Below are 26,423 nucleotides of genomic sequence, written 5' to 3'. Positions count from 1 at the left end.
TGTCAGTCTGAGTATGGTGATTCTCAGGCACCAAATTAATTGTTTGTTTTATGGTGTGTCAGTCTGAGTACGGTGAGTCTCAGGCTCCTTGTTATCTGTGTCTTAGGCCTGTCTTCTCCCAGTTCCTCAATCTGGTGAAGCAGGCAACCATAGGGCGTTGTCTGTCCGACCCTTTTGGGCCGGGAAAGCTGTGTGGCACAATTTTTGTCTCCATTTGCGCATAGAGGAACCGATTTCTAATCTTATCTCTTCTCTTTGATAAGTCCCTTTTCCTGTTTGGGGCGCTGGTCAGGTCTGGTCTGTAAGTCGACTCTGGTATTCTGGTTTAAAAGCAAAGGGGTACCCCACCAAGGGAGACAGGATGGGACAGATGGGGTCAGTCCCTGTCCCAATGGGAAGTCCCCTTAGAATTGTCCTTTCTGGTTGAGCTAAAATCCCAGGAACTGGTCAGGTTAATAAGCTTAAATTGATCCAGCTATCTACAACTGTCTGGCCTGGATACACTTATGAGGATCCAAGCCGACAGTGGCCTAGTCTTGGTTCTTTTGACCGAGAAACCCTGAGGTACCTCAGAGGATCTCTGGAAGATCCTCAACCCCGTCAGATGAATTACTGGTATGTCTGAGCCAATGCTGCAAGCAAAATAAAAAAGAGTCACTTGGGCTCCTCTAAAAAAGAAACCCGACACCTGGCTCCACTCCAGGTTGATCCTAAAAACCCTTCTGAAACTTTGCCACCTCCATATGCTCCAACTGCCCCCAAGTCAAAGGAAGATGAGTGGTGTCCAGCAGGACCGCCACCACTCCCGGTGCCAATCACGCTCCCAACCCCCACATCCACCACTTCAAGTGAACATTCCTCCAACAATGAAACAGGAAGTTCTTCCCCTGTGTCGACATACATGCAAAGTCAAACAAAGAAACAGCTGCCTGCTCGTTTAGCTCTGCTGCGTCAGTACCCTATTGCCACACAGGAAGGAATCCAATATCCATATACACGTCCCGTTCAATCCTCAAGAACTTGTCCTGTGGCAAACTAACACCCCCAAGTTTAGAGACAACCCGGAGTCAGTGAGACGCAGAATAGAAACCATAATCAATACTCACAACCCTACATGGACAGATATGAATCAGCTTTTAGATGCTCTTCTTAGCAAAGAGGAGAAAGCAGAAATTATAAATCAAGAAAATCAGTGAGTGTCAGAAGACACACAGAATAGAACTAATTGGCCGGTCCAAGATCCTGGATGGCATCCAAATGCTGAGGGCAGCAATAATCTGTTGCGCTTGCAACATGCCCGACATTCCCTTTTAGAAGGGCTAAAAAGAGCGAGAAAAAAAAGAGCAGACTGGACCAAAGTCCAGGCTATTAAACAAAGACCAAATGAACACCCGAGTGATTACTGTCAAAAACTCCTGACATAAATAGACATGGTGATGATTTCGACCCCAGCAGCCTTGCCAATCAAATTATAGTAAATTCTGCATTTGTTAGTCAAGCAACTGATGATATAAAAATATCACTAAGCATCACCCTGATTGGACCACCAAAACGCTTCCCCAGCTAGTCGATCTGGCTTCCTATGTCTTTGACCGATGCCCTGAGGTCCAGAAGCAAGAAAAATTAAAGCTGAAGCAAAAGGAAGTGAATATGTTAGCAGCTGCCCTCATTCAACACTTCCAAGCACCACCCCCGGCAAGGCTACGGCCGAGGCCGAGGGAGAGGGCGGGAACAAGACAGACCCCGTACTTGGTCTTCCCAATCCTTCAACCAACCAACAAGGGGGCCTCAACCAGATGATACCTGCAATTATTGCAAACAAAAAGGGCACTGGAAGCAAGATCGCCCAGTCTGCCCACGAGGGACCCCTGCACCATTTAACGCTCCCCGCACGCCTGCCCCGCCCAAAGTTAACCACTACCAACAATACCTGGAGGAGTCGCCTGAACTTGAAGATTGACATAAAGGGGGACTCTTCCACGAGATGAACCTTGGGGATTTTAATGAAACTTCACACAAATTAGAATGTCCATCCTCTGAGCCATATATTAACCTAGAAGTCCAGGGTCAGATATACAAATGTTTAATTAATACTGGCGCAGATCTTTCTTCACTGGGTGTCTCCCCAAGTCGGGCCAAATTAAGAGTAGCAAAAACTGAACGGGTGGTAGGAGTCTCAGGAAAGCCCTTTAGTATCCCTTATAGTGTTCCTATGAAAATCACCATTGGACCCTTAACAACTGAGCATGCCTTCTTACTCTCAAGTGTTAACTTATTGGGAAGAGATCTGCTCTGCAAGCTCCATGCCACCTTGCAGTGTAGCCCAAACGGAATCCAAATTACTGTCCCCAGTACTAACCTCTTGGCCTTTCAGGCCATGCTTAATGAGTCTGAGTGCCCTTCCCTCCCTGAAGAACTCCAAACTTTGCCTGAATCACTGTGGGGATAGACCCCCACGGCAGTAGGACTCCTTAAATCTGCTACCCCAGTCAGTATCCAAACAAAGCCAGGTCAACCCTTGTCAGTACCCCAGTATCCCTTCTCCAAAGAGGCAGAGAAAAATTTAGAACCACTGGTGACTAGCTATCTAAAACAAAAAGTACTAAAGAAGTGTCTCTCACCCTGTAACACCCCATCCTTCCAGTCAAAAATCCTAAACCTGGTCCTGATAGTAAACCCGTGTACCGGTTTGTACAAAACCTTCGGGCAATTAACAGTTATGTTATTCCACGACACCCCGTGGTTCCAAATCCAGCTACTATTGTTACAACCATCCCGGCCACAGTGATTTACTACACTGTCATCGACCTGTGTGCAGCTTTCTTCAGTATTCCCATACACCCAGATTCACAGTACTTGTTTGCTTTCACTTGGACAAGGAGACAGTTAACCTGGACTCGATTACTCCAAAGGTATGTGGAATCCCCCACGCTGTTTTCACAAATCCTGCATAAAGATTTATCTGCAGTCACTCTATCCTCAGAGACCACTTTGATTGTTTATGTAGATGACCTCTTGCTAGCTTCAAACAGCACAGAGAGCTGTTGAGGAGACACTGCAAGGTTACTCTCTGCCCTTGCAGAACAAGGACAAAGTGTCTCCCTCAAAACTACAATACTGTCAGCCTGAAGTTGAGTATCTAGGCTACATACTCAAAGCAGGCATCAGGAAGTTATCACCCAGACGCTTACAAGCCATCCAAGATCTCCCACAGTCCCAGAATAAGAGGCAAATCCATGCACTCTTAGGCATAGCAGGATTTTGCGGACCCTGGATCCCGGCCTTTGGGGAAATAGTCCGTTCTTTAGTTCAAGCTACTGCTAAAGAAGCTGAGGATCCTGTTCACTAGTCTAAAGATAAAAAACAAGCATTTCACCAAATAAAACATGCCCTCATGACTGCACCAGCCCTGGGCCTCCCTAATATACTAAACCTTTTATCTTATATGTTCACGAAAACAGAGGAGTGGCTTCTGGAGTACTGACACAACCCTGGGGAGATCGGCCTCGACCAGTCACATACTACTTAGTTCAGCTGGACCCGGTCGCCCAAAGAGCTGTTTCATGTCTTCACTCCATCGTTGCCGCCGCAATGCTGGTACAACGAGCCCAAGATCTGGTCTTGGGCCACCCGCTTATCGTAAGAGTGCCACATTCAGTCGAGGCTCTCCTCCTCCAGCATAACACTCAGCATTTCTCAAACCAGAGACTCAACCGATATGAAGTCCTTTTGCTGACATCTGAAAACATCACCATACAGCGATGTGCACAACTCAACTCAGCCACCCTTCTGCCAAAGGCAGATGAAGGACAGCCACACCATGATTGCTGTAAATTGGTTGATTATTTGGAAAAACCTCGGAGTGACCTTAAAGATCAACCCTTGCATAACCCAGACTATGTTCTCTTCACCGACGGATCATTGTCAGTCATCAGAGGCACAAGACATGCAGGGTACACGGTAATCACAGTGCAATAGGTTTGGAAAGCCAAGTCTCTTGCACCAGGTACCAGTGCCCAAGCTGCAAAACTTACTGCCTTGCAAAAAGCATGTGAGCTCACCACAAACTGTTCAGTAACCATTTTACTGACTCTCAATATGCGTTTGGTATTTGTCATGCAACTGACCAACTGTAGAAGCAACAAAGATTTCTCACCTCGAATGGACACTCAAGTGCTAATGCCACAGAAGTCAACAATCTTCTGAACGCTATCCTGTTACCCAAAGAAACTGCAGTTGTCCACTGTCCAGGTCATTCCAAGTACAGTACTAAGATTGCTGCCGGGAACCGTATGGCTGATGCAGCCTCAAAGGCAGCGACTATTCAACCCGTTTCTGACAACACCAACTCTCGCCTCTTATGCATCACATTATCCAGCCCAACCTCCATATACCAGAATCTTCAACCAACAGAAGTCCAGGACTAGAAGACCAAATATGAAGGCACTGAAAGGACAGATGGCATCTGGCGAGTACCTGACGGGTGTCCCATTGCCCCCAGAGCTGTTCTTCGCACGCTTGCCCAAGGAACCCATCGTCTAAACCACTCTGATAAAGAAAAACTAGTGCACAGTGTTCTCCATGACTGGTTCGTGCCTGGCATCTATGTGGAAGCCACCACGATTGTCAACTCCTGCCCTGCATGCCAAGCATTTAATCACAAGAGGAAAAAAAAAGTATTCACAAAGGGGGAAGGCCATGAGCCTATCTACCATTTCAAAGACTTACATATCAATAGACTTACCAAAGGCTTTCCACTATAAGCATTGTTTAGTAGTAATCAACCAGCTCACCGGATGGCCAGAAGCTTTCCCTGCTTTGCAAGCGATGCCTCGACTGTAGTCAAAGCCCTCCTTAGAGACATTGTACCAAGATTCGGACTTCCTGAAGTTATTGAATCAGATCGAGGCTCACACTTTACTGAAAGGATATTGCAAGAAGTGTATAAAGCCTTAAGAATTCAAGCACAGTTTCATACCCCTTGCCACCCACAATCCTCGGGTCAAGTAAAAAGTTTAAACCTATCCCTGAAAACCCTTTTAGGAAAGATCTGTGCCAAAACCAAATTAAAATAGCCTGAAGCCTTGCCCATTGTGTTGTTTGCTCTTAAAACTAAACCACGCAAACCTCTAAATCTGTCACCCTATGAGTTTTTGTTTGGTTGTCCCCCACTGTTATACAAAGACTGGCAAAGTCCACGTGTAAGCCTGTTTAGGAGAGATAAAAAGTTAACTAATTATGTCTTGTCATTACAGCAGTTCTCTTCACAGGTCCGCAGCGTTGGTACAACCAGTACCCCTTGACACCAATCTCCATCTGTACCGACCCGGCGATTAAGTGTGGATCAAAAAGCATCGACGACAGAACTGCTTAGCACCGCAGTGGGAAGGTCCCTTTCAAGTCCTGCTGATGACTCACACTGCAGTCAAAGTCGCCAAGAAGGAATTCTGGATCCACCATAGCCACTTGAAACCCGGAGACCAGCCAACATCGCCAGCACCACCAAAAAAGCAAGCTATTCCACCCTTAAAACTTACAAAGACTGTAAGAAACACACGGCATGATAAGAGCCTGTTAGACACTTCCTAAGCTACAGATAGTACTTTCTTTGCTTGCTATACTCATTACAGAGTGTACATTTACATCTTGTATTATCGCCTATGTAAAAAAAGCTGTTTGCACATACAGTGCAGAACAAGTATGTCATGTACACTCAAGAATGACAACCTCTGATGTCAGCCACTGAGCTTACGCTCACAGCTGAAAGGGGGGAATTGTGAGAAAAACACGATGACCCTTGAGAAGCATATGATCTTTCCCTAAACTTAAAGATAGCCTTTTGCTGACAGTAAGCAAACTTGTTCTGTGTATTTTGTAACTCTGTAACAGCAAGCAAAAAAACAAAACCCCAAAGCTAGTGGAAATTCCCCAAGGATGCGCACACATGTATGCCATGTGCCTATGTATACCTATATTTGCATATGTATGACCTGTTAGAGTAAAAGGTGCTACCAAACTCAGATCGGGGGAACTCTTGGTCTACTAGGCCCTGAGTAATCCCTCTGCAGAGAAATATATCATCTTGCTGACACTCCCTCGTTCTCTGCCTAATTGATCGCAGGCTAGGAACGAGCCCAGAGACGGGACGTGGCCAGTGCTCCTTGGTGTATGAGCACACCCTTCGGTGTATGGGTGCTACGCAGTAGCTGGCCAATTTTCCCGACACCTTCTACAGTATAGACTTCGAAAATTAAGACTAGGGCTTGAAATGTTTTCAGCCCCAGTACTGAAACACCAGGCCCAGCTACAATTACAAACTTCAAACTTTTTTTTTTAAGTTTTTCTTTACTTTTAACTCTAACAAATACCCCTTGTTAGAACTGGTCCCCCACGATGTGATTTCAGGTTCACCTGTTTTACCTTTATTTGTGTAGCTTTTTTCCTTTGGACTAGTAATGGCACACTCTGAAATTACATCCATGGATACACCAGCAAGAAGTTCCATTTGCATTCAGTGAAATGGTCCAATCACTGGAGACAACTCTCTGTTGCATAACACCTGGGAAGAAATAATCTTCTTTGAAGACTGTGCTGTTGCATCCTTCTCTGTGCGTGTGCTTTCTATTGTGTGAAGTGTTTGGATACTGTTTCTATCCAGGAACACCAGTCCTTCCTTGCATACTGTAGCTAAGTGATTCAGTGTCAAGCACACCTGACAGTTCTTCCCTTAGGTAGGACCAGGGCTTGAAATAGGGGGGCTTGGTGGAGACTGAGCCTCCTGCCCCACCCCACATCTCTAAAAGCAGCTCAAGTGGCAGTGGTGCTGACAGCAGCAGCAGCTCTTTCTGGCTTCCAGCTGCCACTGCCACAGACCACCCCCCAAGTCAGAATGTAATTTGAACTGTGGGTAGGACATTATCTGGGCCTGTGTTTTCCACAGTGTCTACAGTACCTCCTGTTGCTAGAAGTGCCTTGCATAAACTGCTAGTTAAGAGTAGAGGTTGTGCATGCTTGAAGCAGCATGCTAACTTTCCTCTGTTTGCAACATTGTTTGCTTTCTAGTCAACAGTACAACAATCTTGTTTTCCCCCCCAAACCTCTGTTCTGTGGCAATTTTGCTCAGCCTGGCATATGCTAATACCTTTAGCCATATCCCCATCCCCAGCTGTCTGTGCCCTGGTGTGCATGCACCTACCTGCCCACAGACTGGATCAGGGAGTTCCCCAATCCCCGGCTTGCATGCATCTGCTGCCACTTCAAGATGAATGCATGCACCATTTCAATGCATGGCACAGGCTTTTATCAGCATGTGTGCAGCTGGCTGGTATCTAATTGCTCTCCAATTCCCAGCTCCACTAGCCTGGGTGGATGCATACAGTCAGCAGCACTCCCTGGCAAACGTGACTGCAATCTGACAAATTTTATCACAGATCCCAAAACGGACATATCCTGTTATGTACATGTGGCATGACAGGACACACATATTTTGGGATCTGGGATAAAATCTGATAGATCCCAATCCCGTGATTAAATTAACATGTGCCAAGAGCCGTAGTTAAAATAGTTCAAAGACAATACAATCCTCTTAAGCACCTGGTAGTCTTACACCCTGCTAGGTCACTCTCTTACTTCTGTCTGTTCATGGATGTTGGCACCCTTTCCCTGGTCATTTTATATAGGTGCAAGTCCTTTGATTTCCTAGGTCTTTTGAACCAGGACAAAGCAGCCTTTGTGCTTCTTCCCTGGGTTGATTGGGAAAACTTCAGAAGACTGGCTACATGTACCATTTTAGTACTGGGGATTTGTATTAATATCATTGGATGCCTCTGGGCCCTTCAGGAAACATTCTTTGTCTTTCCCATTTAGGCAACAACATGATCAGTTAAAAAGACTCATAAAAGATACATGATAACATTGTTTCAATCAGGGATCAGCAATGTTTTTGGACAGAATGCCAAAATCACCCTAACCTCCACCCACACCTTGACTTGGCCTGCCAGAGATGGGGGAGCCACAAGGGGCCCAATCCTCACTGCTGGTGGTGGCTGCATGCATGCATCCAGATGGATGGCAGGGGAGGGGCCAGGGTTGCACTGCCCCAGCCCCTTCCCCACCATACGTGCACGTGCACCCAGCAGCACCACAGAGCTAGTGACAGGGCCTCAGAGCCCAGCACAGCTGTTTGCAGCCTCCTGGCTGCCTGCCACAGCCAGCCTGAGCTCTGCACAGCTGTAGCAGAGGGCTGCTAACAGCTGTGCCAGGCTCCCCAGCCCCAGCCCCAACGCAGCTGTGCAGGTACTTCCAGGCAGATTGTGGGGGAGGAGCCAGGGTTGCACTGGCCCAGCCTCTTCTCCACCATGCGCTGTGAGCCCCGCATGCACCTACCACTGCCACAGAGCCAGTGCTGGGGCTTGAGCCCAGTGCAGCTGTTTGCAGAGCCTGGGCTCTGGGCAGCTGTTGCAGGTGGCTGGAAGGCTGTAAACAGTTGTGCTGGGTGAACACTGGGGAAGGAGCCAAGGTTGCACTGCCCCAAGCCACTTCCCAGCCGTGTGCCCAGAGGTGCATGCATAGCTGCCACAGCCACAGAACTGATGCCAGGACTACACATGCCCATGCAGCTGTTTGCTGCCTCCTGGCTCTAGACAACTGCTGGCAGAAGCTGCCCAGGGTCTGGGTCGGCTGCAGCATGCTGGGGAAAATGTCTTCACATGCCAACCTCTGGCACATGTGCCAGGGGTTGCCAATCCCTCGTTTAAATTTTTTGTTTAAACGAATACAATGCTTTTTGAATAGTCTATTGTTCCTGTTACACTGATGCAAAAATATTGCGGTTTGTTTCTTTTGGAGGCTCGCAAATAATATTTCTCAGGCACACACTATTAGCAGCACAAAAGGTGTATTTGCAAATAGGGTCAGAGCAGAGACAGAAAATCTCAGATTGCTCCGCCGCCGAGGAAACCCACAGCAGGCACTATATACTCCCTCTCCTGGGCACGTGTGCAGAGACAGGAACTCTTACAGCTCATTTCCGGTTCATACAAACATATATGTGATTACGTCACTTCATCCGTCGCATGTGCATTATAATTAACTACTTAAGTATGCGGGGCGGATAGGCATATATGCATCAGCTAATTACGCACGCTCAGAAAGCTCTCTAGGTCACCAAGAGTTGAAATCCCGCCCCCTTTCAAGGACACAGTCAGTTGAATTCCAGCTTCTGTAATCTGCATGTGAATTGTCAGGAGGAGAAGAAAAGGGAGTGATTTAGTATAAGAAAAGATAGTAAATTGGCCAAGAGGGGGGAGGAATGTCCTTGGTGGTGTGCTGCTTATCAGGTACGAGATGCAAACTATGCAGTTCTAACAACACTCTATTCATTATGCGTTTCTAATAATATTTCTAACAACACTGTACTACAGTATCTACTAAAATTAAAGACACACAGCCTAGTGCTAGTGCAACACAAGGGTCTGTGAGAGCAATCAGTCAGCATTTTGAATATACCTGCAAAAAGGTTATTTATGCATTCTTTGGCTTCTATACATGATACTGGCTTTATGGTACAGACATTACACTTTTACTGGTATAAATGATTGGAATACCCATAACAGAATGGAAATTCAGCACACATACACTAGTTTAAAAGTGGCAGAAGCTTGTCTAAGACTTGCTCCCCTCCTCCTTCTGGCTCCCTCCCCCTGCCACCAAAGGGCAAATGTTTTTTTGTGCTCACTACTGACATAACTAGAAAAATGCATAACAGATTGATTCTGCCTTGGGCTTTCTGAATGTCTCTACCTAGTCTATCATTACAAGGACTGCCTTTAGGAACATTTCACAAATATTCAGACCTGAACTAGTTCCCTCTGCTGCAGGAAAGTACAACCCAGATGTTAGGACAGGGATCTGTATTCTCTAGAACAGGAGTCAGCAACATATGGCCCACAAACCAGATCTAGCCTGTGAAATCACTGAATCTGGCCCATGGAGTAGGAGAGCTTTGCCTGTACCCACGACACAACAACTTCCCCCCAGCCTGCTCCCTGGCTATGTGCAGACTCACTTCTAGCAGGTGGGTGGCTATACCAAGGCTGGGGAGCTACAAACTGCATCCCCACTGCCACTGTCACTTTCTGCTCCAGTGCTGCCACCTTCCAGCTGCAGCGCCAACACAACTGAAAGCTGCATGGCCCTTACACAGCTCCTCTACCTACATTCACACTAAGGCCATGCAACAAAGAGGTCTGCCAGGACATGCAACTTCCAGCTGTGCCCACACTGCTGTCACTTCTCCCAACTTCCCCTTCCCTCTGGGTGCAGCATACAGGCAGCTTCCAGCCCATGAGGAACTGGACCAGGGCTAAGCAGCTTCCAGCTGTGCCCACACCAAAGCCAAGTGGAGCGGGGAGAGCATACACTGTTGCCTGGACAGCAGCAGCATGGGCACAGTTTGCAGCTGCCCAGGCCAGCACAGCTCCCTGGGCTGGGAGGAGCAGTGACACCATGGGCACAGCGCCCAGCTGTCTGTCTCAGCCTGGATGCAGAGAATGTCCTGACCCCTGTCACAGACATGCTACCAAAGCCACCCAGCTCTCATCAGACCAAAATCAATTGTTCCAGACAGTGTCTTCTTAAAGGTTGCAAGCCACTGCTCACTGTTCAGTTCTTGTTCTACGCTCTGGTTGTAGCCCACAAGGTTGCCCTCTATCCAGTAGTTTCTTACCCCTCCCAGCTGAAGTAGAGAACCCAGATTATCTGTTGATTCTTATGCTCAAAATCCCACTCTTTGAGAAACACCATGTCCTGAGGGAAAGACAATAAAATAAATGCAATCCTCCCACCTAGAAGTTGTCTTTTTCTTGCTTATTTTGTCTTAATTCTTTTAAAACCACTTTTCCCATCTTTCTTTCTGACTCATTGCACCTACCTCCAATCCATACTGTGTTTTCTTTTGCTTTTTTCTCTCTTTTGTTCAAACAGCTGTATCTTCTTTCCTCTCAGTCTGTTTTCTGCTCCCTGCAGGTCTGCCAGTAACTCCTCTTTCTCTTCTGTTTTCTCTTTCACTTTGCCATCTTTCTCATCCTCTGTCAGTTACCTCCTACCTGTCACACGTTGTCTCGTCAAGGTCCACTCCTCTCCCTCTCTCTAGCACTTAGCACTTATTTAGCTCCCTAGTCATGGTGGTTACTTGACTTGAAAGTCAACCTGGGACCACTTCAACAGTACTTAAATGTGTATTTAAACTTATCTAAGGACATGGTTAGGGCTATCTGGAAATCATAGCATTAATTTGGGTTTACACAGAGAAGTGTGCCCCAGAACTCTAACTGTTGTGAAGCCAATTCAGCTAAATTGATTTTAAAACTACTTTGGGGCCAAAAGGTAGCATTTTTTATGTCAATTTGTGGATCCAAACAGTGGTTTTCCAGCCACCTGTTTCTGTTTTTGGCACCCAGGCACAGTTTGCAATCTTATTAGTGCAGTGTGGTTATGTTAAGAGACAACATGGCTGCTGAGCTTGCATAGTAGGCTGTGCTTGGGCTGGGTAGGTACGCAGTGTCATACAGGTATACTTGGGTGGGCATAAGTCCTGGCATTCAAGTCAGATACCATTACTCTGGCCCCTGGCACATGTTCATTTAATGGCACTATGGGATCTAATTCCTTATCCCAACAACCATGCCTGCTGCCATGTCATATGTGCAAAGGATTGGGGATTACTGGGATCAAAGATCAGATACCAATCATGCCATTGCTACTTGTCAGCATAGGGGTAGCCTATGATGGTAATCCCAGACTCCTCCTACACTGGCAAACTGAAAAGGGAATGCCCATATGTCCAGCTGGCCCCATGTGATCCTACTGGGGACTCAAGCTAGATTCAGTGTGGTCTGGAGCCATGCTGACCGTCTGTTGATTACCAGTCTGAGGGTGGTTTGAATCCCCAGTGTGGTCCAGGGGCTGCAGCTGATGATCAGCTGATTACTAGCCCTGGCTGGAACAGCTCTGGGTCAGGTTCTAGACCAGGGCTATCTAGGCCAGGCTGATAATCAGCTGAGTATCAAAACCATGCACCCAACAAGTAGGGCTGGGGCCAGGGGATCAGCAGGAGAGGATAAACTGAAGGGCTTCCTCTACTAGGGACTTTAAGCCCAGCTGGGAACCTCTGATCTCCAGCTCTGGGTAGTCCTGCTAGAGCTGCCAAGCATAGGACTTAAAGATCCAGTGGGGAAGCCCAGGCAAGGTCTCAGCACTGCTCTTTAAAACTACCCATGTAGGAGCTCCAGGTTCCCTGGCTGCTTATGCCTGCACCAGCTCCTCATTTGCCACTGTAAACTTAAAGAATTGGCATGCAGCTGAGGCTTGTCATCTGGATTTGTCATGGGTCAGCCCTGACATACCACATGTTCAACAGATATAAACAAGCCCAAAAAAGCATTACACAGGTGGAATGTCTTTGTGGCTCATTTGCTATATTATCACATCATAAATTGTCTGTAATGTGTGGCCCGGTTACCATTAATGGCATATTTACCACCTTACTCTTAAATGTAATGTGTGCCAAGGCCCTATGGGCAGTAGATGAAGAAGGACCCTTCCGTAGTTACAGAAATTATGAGGCAGGGAGTGATCTCGCTAATTAGGCCCTTGCCTCACCCAGAGAAGGTTTGAATCTACATCTCTCTGACTTCCTAGCAGGGGTCATGATGTTTCACAAGCAACCATCTGTCCAGAGTCCTAAAACGTATCCTCGCACAAGGGCCTAGCAATTGCTCTTCTCAGGATGGGTCTACTGTGGTCAATTATGTCTTCTATCTCTGCAACAGAAGATCCTTGACAGAGCATTACAAAAGGTAGAAGGGTTTGTGAGTTCTGTACTCCCCACTGACTTTCTAAACCCTCCTCAAGTTGTTTTTCCCTCAGCTAGATTTTGTTTGTGTAAAGTCTGTGCTGCAATAATGAGCCTTTCAAAGTACAATTTAGTAAAGTACTTCTGAATACGCTTAACTTTAAATCTATGACTGATCTCATTTTCTACTCAGTATGCAAGGTGGGCTAGTAAATAAGAATTCTGTTTCAGGAAAATATTTATGGCTTCATAAGTTGTCTCTTTTTAAAATAATTAAGTTTATTTTGAAGTTTTGAGATGTTTCATGAGAAACAGACAAAGACTGACCTTAAAGCAGCCAGTAGCCCACTGTGGGGGTGGTTATGTAGATTTCATATTTCATAGACATTAGGGCTGGAAGGGACCTCGGGAGATCATCGAGTCCAGCCCCCTGCCCAAAGGGCAGGAAGTCAGCTGGGGTCATAGGATCCCAGCAAGATAAGCACCCAATTTACTCTTGAAGGTGTTCAGTGTAGGTGCTTGAACCACCTCCAATGGCAGACTGTTCCAGACCTTGGGGGCTCGGACAGTAAAGAAATTCTTCCTTATGTCCAGCCTGAAACGGTCTTGCAGGAGTTTGTGACCATTCAACCTCGTCATCCCTTGGGGCGCTCTGGTAAACAAACGTTCCCCCAGATCCTGGTGGTCACCCCCATGTATTCCTATGGGAAAACATGTCCAAGCCTCGGGTTTACCCGATTCCAAACTAGACCTGGATTTCCTGAATGAATGCCCCAGTCGCTGAGATGAAGTGGATTTCTCAGTTGTTTTGACCAAAAAAATGCATCCTCAAATTGAAAAGTACTGATAAATATGTTCTAATATGCTTGCATTGAAATAATCAGCATTTTCTGGCAAAAAAATATTTGGCAGGAAAATTCCCAACCAGCTCTCGTGCTTACTCACACAATCAAAGTTAAGCTTATGCTTAAGCGCTTTGTTATTTGGATGCAAGAAAACATTGGACAAATGTGACCATTTTGTTGACTTTCGGCCATTCCTTTTAAAAAATAAGTTCCTAATGCTGCTTGCACACACTCTTTAATCCATCTGTCATACTGGCAAAGGCATTGCTCTAGATATTAATACTCATCTAGACAAGGCTTTCGATGGGAATTGCAGTTTTCCTGAAGCAGCATGTCATTCATCACTGCCATTATTTTTATATCCTGCCAATAATCTCCAACATAAGAAAAGAAAATCAAAAGCGCCTTGTTCCCCTCCACCTCCTTCCTTTGTCTTGCTGGCTATTTTCTGGCAATAGGAACCATGATGCATCATTGCCTCTCTCATTTCTGTCTTACATACTCAGCAAAAATCATCTAAGTCTAAAATTAACATGTCAGATGACAGAATTATGTTGCTGTTTTCTTTATCTTTCTATTGCCCTTTGTAGATAGTTACTAATCTAGAGTCAAACCCAAGTCTTGTTGGAAGGTACCGAAGCTCACATTTAACCAGGTTTATGTAATGGAAAGTAACTCACTGCTTATATGCACCCTTCAATCCAGACACTGTAATTGCTGAGAATTTCAAATTTCAGATGCTTAAACTTGCAGCAAGGTACAGTACCATTTGTCTGTCCTCTCATCTCTCAGCTCCCAAAAACCTTCCCCATACTTCCAGAGGAACTTGCATCTCCTCATCCAGAAGTGGGTTCTTGAACACAGAGAAGAACATGAGGAATACCACATTGGGTCAGACCATAAGTCTATCTTGCCTGGTGTCATGTATCTGCCACAGTAGCAGTGAGTAGGTGTTATGGGGACGAGAATTTATGCATGGCATATCCAGACTGATTCACCCTGCCCCTCTCCCACTAAAGATCTACTTTTGATAGGGCTTTCAGCTGAAGTTTCCACTGCTTAAGCAAAATGAAAGCATATGAACTGGACCTGCATACATTACAAAATGCAGCTGGAAATTTCACCGCACCAGAGGGAGTCAGTGATAGGCACTAGAGTGACAGTTAGAAGGAGTTAAATCCACAAAAAGACAGAGCTTTTCTACACCATGGGAACCATGTGTCCCAGAAGGATGGACCCTACCATGTTCAAAGTATGCTTGTAGCAGGGATAGACAGGGTGTAGGTAGAGTATAACTGGGACCATTCTTGCTCCTTTTTATCCAGCAGCTCAGGGGTTAGTGCACTGACTCAGGATGAGGAGGACTTGGTGAAATTCCTTCTCTGCCTCAGCTAATTCAAATGCACACAGCCACCCTTCAAGAGAGTTCCCTGACCACCATCCTATTTTAGAGGGTGCTGTCAATTCCTGCTTACTGAAGCTATTCCATTTTGCATTACATAATTACAAATATTTATCAAGCCAGAAAGGGGAGAGAGAAAGATTGAGCATGACTTCCTTGGCTAAGAGCTAGGGCAGTCGGGAAAAGTGGGGGGTCCTGGTTTCCCAGTCTTGTTTCACTGAATATTTAATATAAAAGAGTGGCACCAGAACCCAAGGCCACATCCTCCCAGGTGAATCTCTAAGCCTTAGGCTATGGAGTCCTGCTCAGACTCTGTTTGGCCTGATGAATAGTTACATACGTATGCAAAGGGAACAGCTTCATTGGGGAGAGTTGAGAGTGCCTCCACCCACTTACTTGTCCCCAGATTAACTTATGGTTACAGTTCTTGCTTGGTAGATACGAAGGTGTGCTTGACTCCTGATAGATGGAGGAGGGAATTGAACTGAGGACTCCCAAATGTGGGGTGTGATTTAACTACTGAGCTACTGGGTAAAAGGGAGGTGATGCCTTCCTCTCCATATGTGGTTTTGAGCAGAGCCTGGTTTAAAATTTGTGCTCTGAGCACAATAACCAGGCCAAGCCCCTGGAGCAATGCAGCTAGAGGAACTACTTGGGGTGAGGGCAGGGGGGTTGTGCAGGGGGCGTTCCATGAGTTTCCACAACATTTCGTAGTCTAGGTTTTCATTTTTGATAATCTCAAATTTGAAAAAAGAAAATCCATTTGGAGGAATAAAAAAAGTCACATCTGTAATCAAGAGCTGTCCATTCCCAGTCATTGACAGGAAACACTGAAGGCGAACCCATTATTCATTAGCCAGTTAGCTGAACCTCAAAGGTCACAAGAAACATGCTTACATATTACTAGATAATTTTTCACCCAGATAGAAACATTTCTACTCATTTTGTTCTACCTTTCTTGAAAAATGAACTGCAATGGCTTGCCTGTAGAGATCCTCAACTATTAATCATGCTTTTGGATCAGGTTTGTCCTGATAAAGCGGGTTGGCCACACCCCTTATTTTATGACTCCAGAAGCTGCATTTGGATGAGCCTGGGTTAATGAAGGTGAGGCAATGAAGCCATGTTTCTATTCCATTAAACATGGGACGAATATTCATATCTGCAGTTATGTAAGTCTGAACAAGAGCCTCCAAAGATAACTTCACTTTTTGGCCCAATTACTTCTCTGTGGTGGCTTGTGCCTTGTTTTTCTGCTTGATGGCGCACAGCCTAGATTGTTTTCTTGGGTTGATTTACTACTTTATTTACACACAATTTAGGAATTCGATGTTGTATTAAAAGGTTTATGACTCCAATCCATACTTTAGCTTTTACTATAAAATAGGAAGTGGCTACATTGTAGAATAGGCTGCTAACAATTTAGTGATTCTTTTCAAGAAATGAGGTCAAAAATGGACAACGATCTATTATGAAAATTGTGAGCATTTAGTAGCTGGCTATACTGGCATCCTCTTCATTTTGTTCTTCATTTATTTAATAATGATGAAATTCCACTATGGCAAATAAAACGATTTAGTATAATTTTTTTCTTACATTACACCTCATGTGGTCCAGTCACTTATGAAAAACAAAATGAAAGAGAATGACTTGTTTTGAAAAACCTTTGAAATGTATATGTATCCTTTGAATTTATATTCAATACTGACTAGTGTTAGAGATCCTGGGTAAGTTATAATTTCCAAAAGAAAAAAAAAACATTTGGAATATAAGCTTTCCAACAAAATGTAAATGAATGTCCCGTCACACACTTTACTGTAACTGCAACCATCTTTCTAAAATGGCAGATTAAGGAAACATTAGCCAGCTCCTGTTGTTAGCTAACATAGCCCTACTAAAATCAATGGAGCTATACAAATTCACTCCAACTGATAACATATGCCAGCATGCATGAATGCATGCATGCAGATATATAAAATCTCAAGTTATGATGTATTTTGGAATCTTTCTAGTAACAAAAATAAGAAGAAAAGCATTTAATTGCAGACTTAATGTGAAGAGCAACTGTCTCATCCAAAATAATGCAAAAGATGGCTTAGGTGATTTTACAAGTTATTTTTCTCTCTCCCTCCACACATATTACAAGTCAGTCTCTTGATGCTCAGTAAGCATGTACAAAAACTCAGGGGAGCCTTTAAAATGTTTTACAAATGACAAAGATACTATGAAGTCAAACTGTAAGCAGAGATCATTTTAAATTGACAAAGCAACCATCAGGCTGTGGATTTTTCCTGCAGTACGGTATCTTCCTGTGGGAGCTTAGAAACAAAAAAGTTACCACTATATCAATAAAGTCACTCTGTAGAAAAATACTTCATGTCTTCTTCTGATGACAAGGGGAAGTAAAACCGGTTTTAGTTCTTCAATGTGAAAACATTTGGGATTTCTGGATATTCAGTAGTCAGAGTCAAGTACCCAAAATTGGCTTAACATTTCAGTAGTTGTGGGGAAAGGTACATAATCAGCTGTTGCCTATATTCCCCTAAATTCTATATGACAAAATCCTGGTTATGTCCATATAATATTTTTCAGGTCCCCTCCACACCAAGCCCCACCCCCAAAAAACCCAGAAACATGGATTGCATACTGCAAACACAAAAGCTGCTGCTTCAAATTAAACCACTAGAAAGTGGCAAACTAGACATTAATTGCCTTCTGCATTCCATCCTATACAAAAAGTTACAGTTGTATATATGTGATTACCTCACCACGGACTGTGACCTTGTCAGATCTTGTAAGTGCGATGTGGTCGGCAAATAGCTAGATGACCTTCAAGAAAAGTCAGAGCACTGGAGGAAGGGGTACTTGTGATTCAGGAGATGGTGCCCTGTCCTCTGTGTCAGCAGTAGACCCAAGGCTAGTGCCGTAAAAAGACAGAGCTGTGCAGAGTTATACAGTACTAGCTCTGTATGCACTAGCTTTGGAGCTAGAAACCCTGGAGTAGCATTAGTGTGGCATGCAGTCAGGTTAATTAACCCTGGACCTCAGCCAAACTAATTAGCTCAGGTACAGTACAGCCTGAACACAGCTGTATTTCTTCTGATTCTGTACTAGCATACACAGAACTAGCTCAGGGTGCCTCCACACAGTGCTGCCTTCTTACCCTTAAGCATCAGTGCTCAAAATTTAGATCCTCAAAACTCTCACCCAGCTGCTGTCTCAGATTTCAACAACTAAGTTCCCCTAACACCTAAAGGCTAGGCCTTGGGTGTGCCCACGACTGACCCAAGCAGCTATGTTGCCAACGTGGGTGAGATTTCTCAGAGAACACCAGCAGCACAAGGCCCTTCCCCTCCCCCCCACAAAAACCACAGTCAGAGGAGGAAGAGATGATGCCCCTTCCCCCTCCACCTGCTTTAATCCAAGAGCTCTATAGTGAGAGCACTTACCCAGGGTATAAGAGACTAAGCTTTAATTCTTTCCTCTCTCTCAAGATGTTGGTATTTAGTATGGTGTAAGTATAACATGTAACTTTATTCTTAAATGTCTGAGGACAAAGTGACCAGCTTCAATGGGAGGGAAGGAGAGTGTGTCCCTCACCCAGAATACTTGAACATTACTTGGAAGGGGAAAAAAAATGTGGGTTCAAATCCTCAGAGGAGGGAACTGAACCAGGGCCTGCCAAATCTGGATTACTGCACTAACCACTGAGATACTGGATAAAAGAAGGGACAGGAAAGAACATCATTTCCTTCTTGTATTTTGTGAGAGAGTTAGAAAGGAGTCTAAGTCCAGAAAGGACTCAAAGCATATGCTTCTACCAAGATTCACAGAACACAGGAATGGGAAGGGCCTTCGGGGCCATCAGGTCCAGTCCCAGATGTTAACAGGCTCTTGTTAATCAAAGGAATACCCAAAATTGCCACTTTGATCCCCGACTCACTAATACAACAAACAATATCTGAAACACCAAGAATATTCTATAGCATGCCACTCCTTGCACTGTCATCCTGAGTAGTCCAAGGAAAACTACTCAGCACTAGCCTGCACCTGTAGAGAGTGGTCCAGAAAGGCCAAGGCAGAAACTGAAGTCAGGCTACCCACCAGAATCAAGGATAACCAAAAAATCCTTCTTCAGATATGTGGGAAGCCAGAGAAAGATCAAAGGCAACGTTCTCTGTAAGATCAAATGGGGCAACTGATGTCTGATGCCCAAGGAAAAAGCCTAAGTGATTACTTTGTATCAATTTTCCACCCATCCAAAGGGGTCACACTATCAGACAGGGTGCAAAACACTAAGGGAGCAGGAGATGGGCCCACAATTGACATAGATCGGGTGAGGGAACACCTCAAGAGGCTAAATATTCATAAGGTCATAGGCCCAGACAGAATGCACTTGAGAGTTTTGAAGGAGCTGGTGGATATCATAGCAAACCCTATAGCTAGGATATTCGAAAATTCATGCCGCTCGGGTGAGGCTCCAGAAGACTGGAAAAGAGCCAATGTGGTCTCAAGAAAGGAAGGAAGGAAGATCCAGGGAATTCTAGGCCCAGTCTGATGTCCATCTCTGGAAAGATCTTGGAGAAAATCATCAAGGGATCCATCAGCAACAGGCTAATGGAAGGCAAGTGTCTGAATGCCAGCCAACATGGCTTTGTTACCAGCAGGTCTTGCCTGATCAACCTCGTCTCCTTCTATGACCAGGTAACTCATTGCCTGGACAAGAGAGATGAGGTTGATGCCATATATCTGGGTTTCAAGACAGCCTTTGACTTAGTCTCCCATTATGTCTTAATGGTTAAGCTGGGGAGCTGCAGCCTCAACCATCTCATGGTCTGATGGCTGGGGAACTGGTTTCAGGGTCAAACCCAAAGAGTGCTAGTTGACGGAAGCAAATCAACATGGTGCAAGGTGACCACTGGTGTCCCTCTGGGATCAGCACTTGGGCCAGTAGTCTTCAACATCTTTATTAAATGATCTGGATTCGGGCATCAGACGTGGACTGACAAAGTTCACAGACGACACTAAACTATAGAGGAAGGAGGTCATGCTTGAAGATATACTGGGGATACAAGCCAACCTGGACACACTCTCAAGGTGGGCAGACCAAAACCTGATGGCCTTCAAAGTAGAGAAGTGCACAGTGCTTCACCTTGGAAGGAAGAACCAGCAGCATACTTATAGGCTCGGCAGTGCTACGCTCACTAGCACCATGACCAAAAGAGACTTGGGGGTCACCAATGCAATGCCATGGCCAGCAGAGCAAACCAAACTCTGGCATGCATCCACCAACACATCTCAAGCAAAACCAGGGGTGTTATCCTCCTGTTCGGCTTGGCCTTAGTGAGTCCTCAGCTGGAGTACTGCATCCAGTTTTGGGCCCCCCACTTCAGGAGGGACGTGGATAAGCTTGAGAGAGTCCAAAGGAAAGCCACCCATATGATCAAAGGCCAAGAAAGCAAGCCTTCTGAGGAGAGGCTGAGGGACATGGGACTCTTCAGCCTGGAGAAGAGAAGGCTCAGGGATGACTTGGTGGCAGCCTACAAGTGTATAAGTAAGGCTCATCAGAACCTGGGAGAACAGTTGTTCACCAGGGCTCTCCAAAGGATTACAAGGTCTAACGGCCACAAAGTCCTGGAAGGCCAGTTTAGACTAGACATAAGGAAAAGCTTAATTTCAGTCCAAGTGTCCCGGGTCTGAAACAGACTCCCCCACAGAGGTGGTGCAAGCACCTACTCTGGATTCAGTCAAAAGGTGTTTGGATGTTTATCTTGCTGGGATCATTTGACCTCAGCAGACTTCTTGCCAAGGGCGGGGGGCTGGACTCAGTGATCTCACAAGATCCCTTCCAGCACCTAATGTCTATCAAATCTAAAAGCAGGGTAGGTAAAAGCACTGCCAATGTCTTGCCAGTGCAGCCAGAGGGAAGGAACTGGTTAATATATGTTTAAAAGATCCTAGAAACAGGACCAGATCCCATGCTATGGAGGAAGGGAAAAGCCTCACAGTTCATGCCAATCTGACCCAGGGAAAAATAGCTTGCCCAAGATAAGGTGCTTACATTGCTAAGAGATTGCCTCCTTCCACACTGCCACCTCACTAGTATAGAGCTCTCTGCTTTGTCTGCTGGCTTCTGTGGGCCTCACTGCCATGTGACTAACTCTTCCTGTGTATTGTGTAGAAAAACTGGTGCCTGTCTTGGGACTACAGATTCAATTAGGCATGAAAAGGTTTCTTAGCATTTGGGGATGAAAGGCATTATGCAATGCCTTAGCATCAATGCAGTAAAAAGCTGCAGGATAATGTGCTGGTATAGCATATGCTTTTCTCATAGTAACACCTCTAGCAGGTGGCCACCCTCCCTTAGGTTTTGCAGTAGTGAAGTATATTTTCGCAGACAAGCTGTGCTGTAGGTAATGGTATTTCATTCCAAACTTCTAAATTCATCCTCAACTTATGAATAGACTGGAAAAGCTGAAGGGTACAGAATGTGCTTATACTAAAAGGAGAGATATTATCTTCCTTAATGTTATTATAAACAATCTTGAACTATACCTTACCCAGCTTGGAATGATATATTGCAATAATACGGCAGCCTTATTGCCCCTTCCAGCTGAGGCTCTCAGAACCCTTTATGAATATTAATGAATTCAGACTGACATCGTATTAGTGATGTGGGTATCATTATCCTTATTTTACTGATGAACAAACTAAGGCATAAAGATGTGAAGTGATTTGGCAGGGATCACATAGTAGCAAAGCTGGCAATAGAACTTCTGTTTCCCAGCTGGTACCAGATTATAATTCCCTTGATATATACATGTTCACCCTAGGTTGGTGGTGGAATATTCATTTTGGTTGTAGAGTATAGTGTAACGAGTGATCTTTCTTTAAGTCTGTGCATTGTATGTGTATGTGCAGACAATGCCCTTTTGTTTCTCCCTAAGATGATGCACTTGTCTTCTACTGTGTTCTCAGAACCAAGAGAATTTTAAAAGACCCTATCAGAGCAAATAGGCACCAAAGAGCTAGCATGTAGAATCAGCTGCTGGGTCGCATCTCCAAAGTTTCCAGCGGTGAAGCCATGTACCAGCTGCAGCTCAAAACTAGACAAGAGCATTATTTTTACTTGCAATGAAATCTTACAGTGGCAGACAATACAGCTTGCCCCCTTTGACTTTGATTAAAGTCAAACAGAAGAGAAGAACCAAAAATGGTGAGCATAATGGTATCTTGTCCTTCCAACTCCTTCTTTGATAGTACCCAGGAACCCAAACAAAGATATAAATAAGTAATGGCAACAGCAGCACCTGAAGAAGGATTCTGTTCCCTGGACTTTATTTTCATGAGAGGAATTTGGCTAAGATTGCCTCTATTCTGAAGGTTTGTGCATTTTTGTGGAGCTCGGTCCATTTCTGAACCAAGAAGCGGCATAATCCACTGATGAGAGCAGGGGTCTAGGTGGCAGAATCCTGAATTTGGTCTGCCCTGGAGTGTATTGCTTACAGAGCGTCATAGCTGTACACAGTTCTACCCAATAGAAGGCAGGAGGGAGAATAACACCAGTAATACAGGTATTTCTGCTAGGCTTATCACCATAGCATCTGAGCAGTGTAGATTAAAATAAGCATATAATATAACGTATTGCTGCATATTGGTCTCCTTGATTCTCTCACTCATGTTTTGAAAAATGCATTAACTTCTGCTACCTGCTGAGCTTTGGTTATTAATATGTCAGCAGGTTGTATGGGATCAGATAGGCCTTGCATTTAGCCTGAAAGTGTTGAGGTTCAAAGTCAGAGTGTCACAGCCATGGACTGGCAGATAAAAATGCTTTGTTGGTGGCTCTGGAGAGTCTTATTCATGCTGTAGATAGTGTGCAAAACAGAACAAACAGAGGAGGAGACAATACAGTGAGAATAGATTTTTTCAGGCATCCTGAATGACAGCTTCAGCAAAGGATAATGAATATAATTCATCTCTAGAATACTACCCTTACAAACAACTGTTAGCAAGAAGCCTGCAGATCCCAACACTTACCTCCACAAAATTAGTAAACTTCCCATACATACCAAAACAGCTGTAGTCTATAGGGAGATGCTCAGCCCCTACTGCATCTTCTCTGAAGAAAATACTCATGACACACACCTCACCAATCACAAATCTGACATTACCCAGCAAGGACACTTGGAAAATAGGCTGTATCTTTGGGTGAGTCACCCAAATCCTCCACGCATACCTAGTGCGATACAAAAAAGAAACCCCCATGAACTACACACTATCCCACAGCAGAACCTATATGAAAGATTACAGTAACAACCTAAACTTGAAGAGGATCACACCTTAAGACAAATATTACCAACCTCTCCAGTCCTGGCTTTCTAACAATCCTCCATCCTCCACATCAAACTCATCACCTCTCTGCTGATCACCAAATACCAGAAAGAAACACAAGACCCTGTCTAAACAACAAATGGAAAATCCACCAACACATCTCAACCCCGCACCACTACCATCAGAATAAATGGATCCTACACATACTTGTAACAACATGCAGTACACCTCATCTAATGCCCTCATGGAAACTATGGAGGTGAAGCTAAACACCCACTGTACTCCAGAATGAGCTTTTGCAGATAAATGACATGATAAAAGACAGAAACACCCAGTTGTCAGTGGCAGAACATTTTTCTCAGAACAACCACTCCATCTCTGACCTCATAGTCCTTCTCCTCTGAGGAGACCTATACAAGACCTTGAGAAAATGGGTATAGGAATAAACATGTACACTTTACTGGATACCAGTAAACATGGAAATAACACAGATAGTGGTTCATGGCCGACTATGACCTACCTTCTTTCTCCGTTAACTTTTCTGTGATAACGGCCCTCTTCCCTTTTGAGTTGTCTTACTCTTTATGCAATTTAGTGTTGTTATCTACAAAAATGTCCTTTACCCACTGGTCTGTACCTACTTCCAATAACTTCTCCCTGCTTCACAGATTTATTGCCCACTTCCCATTTTAAGCTGTCACCATCATAAGCATGTATTAAAGCAGGGGTGTCAAGCTTGTTTGTATTCATGGGTTGAATCTAGATTGTGGGGCTTCCTGCTGCCCAGATCCAGACCATGGGACTTCCCATGGGCCAGATGACCCACAAGCTGTGCGAGCTTGGTTAACCCTGTGGCTCCCGGAGCTGCTGTTTCAGCATAGCTCTGAAACCCAGTGAGTTAACACCTCTGGTGCTTGCCCTCCCATCCCTACCCCATTTCCCTCTGGTGCAGATTTTAGTCACCCTGGGTGACTGAAAACCCTAATTTTGTTGGCAGGGAGGCAAGTGGCATGAACTCCGATTCCAGAGTCATGCTGAAAACACTGTTCCAGCAGCCACAGGAACCAACACTGCCACCATAGGGGCTCTGACAGCTATGGTGATGAACCCCATGGGCTGAAGGACCACCTCCACAAGCCATTTGTTTGACACCTCTGAGATAAATAAAGAATATATTCTGTCTGGTATTTAGCTTAGGCTGCATCTGTTTCTTTCACAAACCTGAAGAAGGGTATTTTCTGCTCAAAAGCTCCTCTAACATCTCTCCCTATAACATTGGTCCAGCAAAATATATTACCAAAGAAACCCTGCTTCTTACAACTTAGTTGAAAACTGTAATAAAGAGAGAATCAAATAATGGTCCTGTAGGTGGCTTTAAGGCATGATGCAGGCATAGTAATGTTCCAGCTACACAGCTTTTGAACCTATCAAGCTATATCCCCTGCCTCAGAAATATGGGCAGTGTCCAGGAGAGCCTTGAAACTGAAGGGTAGTAACTAGATGCAGAAAAAAAGGAAAGGCGATGTAGGGACTCAGGTTAAAAGGAAAAATGCTATCAACGAACCTGGGAAGGAAGCACAAATGAGCTGGCCTGGGAGATGCTGGCATTGTGTGAGTTGCTAAGTAACCATATAATAATTATGTTACTTTGAGATTACTTGATAAGTAAATTTTGTCAGTTGAGAAATTAATTACTATTTAACCTGCTCTCCTGCAAAGAAAACAAGCATACTAATTAATTTACTTTGTAATGATATGTCACTTCTTACCCTCCCTCTGCTGTGCTGTATTTCTAAGGCTAGCATTTTTAAATGCAGGTGACCAAAGTTAGGATCTTAAATCCAGATCTGGGCATCTGGAGAGAAGCAGTTTTCTTTTTCAAGGTGCTGAAGAGCCTTTGAAACTATTCTCTCATTTTGTTGTGATATATTCTCCAATATATCATATCATGGCTCATTACTGCTGCAAAGCCTGATAGTGATCATTGATTATTCCAGCTCTGCATCACCTGCCTATATCTCCTAGGCAGTCACATTCTTGTGAGATGCTGGATGATGGGTTTCAGCTATATGCACCAAGAGCGGAGCATGTGTCAGAACAAAAGAGGATGAACTGCAAATAGTGCAATACCCACTTCACCCGCTGATTTATGCTATAGTAAGTAAAGACAAGACATCTCCTTGGTATCTTTCAGCCAAAAGAAAACAGGTTCAGCAACAGCTGTCACCGTTTCAGAAGCATTCTGAGAACCAGCCCAGAAAATTTGAAATACCACCACATTAAAATCTCTTAAATTTCCAAGGACATGTGCGCCACCACCTTTGCAGGAGCTGCCAAGAGTGAAAGTAGTGATTATATGCACATCTTGTGGGATCACAGGTGATTTTAATAGGAAAAATCTCAGTTCTCAAGGCCTTAGAAGGTGAGTTCTCACCTCAGCAGACACTAAGTAGGACAGCTCCATCCCCACCTTCAAATTTTTTTTGGCTCTTTGTGTGCTCAGCTAATTTATATGCAAACACTCAAAGACTTAAGTAAGCACTTTGGGTGCCTGTAGACATGTGGGATGCCTGCTCCAATGCGCTGTAATTACAGTATGTCGGAGAAAACTCCATTAATTGATTCTTCTGGAGCACGCTAATTAGCGTGCACCAGTAGCCTTGGCATTTTATGTATTCAGTGTCCCCATGAGTCAAAATGGCAGTGGCTGTACTTTAACTAAACAAGCTTTAGTTAAAGTGCCCCTGCCACCATTTTGAAGTATGGGACACTGAATACATGAGATGCCGGGGGCATTTTAATTGGACTGACTCCCAAGAGCTGCTCTAATTAAAAACGCTCTCCCCATCCACAGAGCACATGTAAAGACACCCTTCTTTTATAGTTACAGGAATCCAAATAAAGGTGTAAGCAAGGAATCCTAGTATTTGACCCCTGCAGATTGAAAGCTTTTATTCTTCCTTTTGGACTGGGTTTTCAAATGTCTGTA

At 44.7% G+C, this 26,423-nt stretch overlaps 1 long non-coding RNA gene across 2 annotated transcripts in view; it reads right to left on the bottom strand.

The window, feature by feature from the left end:
* The window catches only part of LOC149868781 (uncharacterized), a 43,954-nt gene extending 25,918 nt beyond the window's left edge, over positions 1-18,036 (bottom strand). Inside the window, exon 1 of one of the 2 annotated variants that reach the window (XR_016441024.1) lies at positions 17,864-18,036. This is a non-coding gene — a long non-coding RNA (uncharacterized LOC149868781). The remainder of the gene's footprint in view (positions 1-17,863) is intronic. The other variant, XR_016441025.1, reaches the window with a different exon arrangement.
* Between the last annotated feature and the right edge of the window lie 8,387 nt (positions 18,037-26,423).

This window comes from Crocodylus siamensis, chromosome 3, assembly GCF_052110815.1.
Source record: "Crocodylus siamensis isolate JL-2025a chromosome 3, ASM5211081v1, whole genome shotgun sequence".
NCBI lineage: Eukaryota > Metazoa > Chordata > Crocodylia > Crocodylidae > Crocodylus > Crocodylus siamensis.
This window is presented reverse-complemented; position numbering and strand designations above follow the sequence as displayed.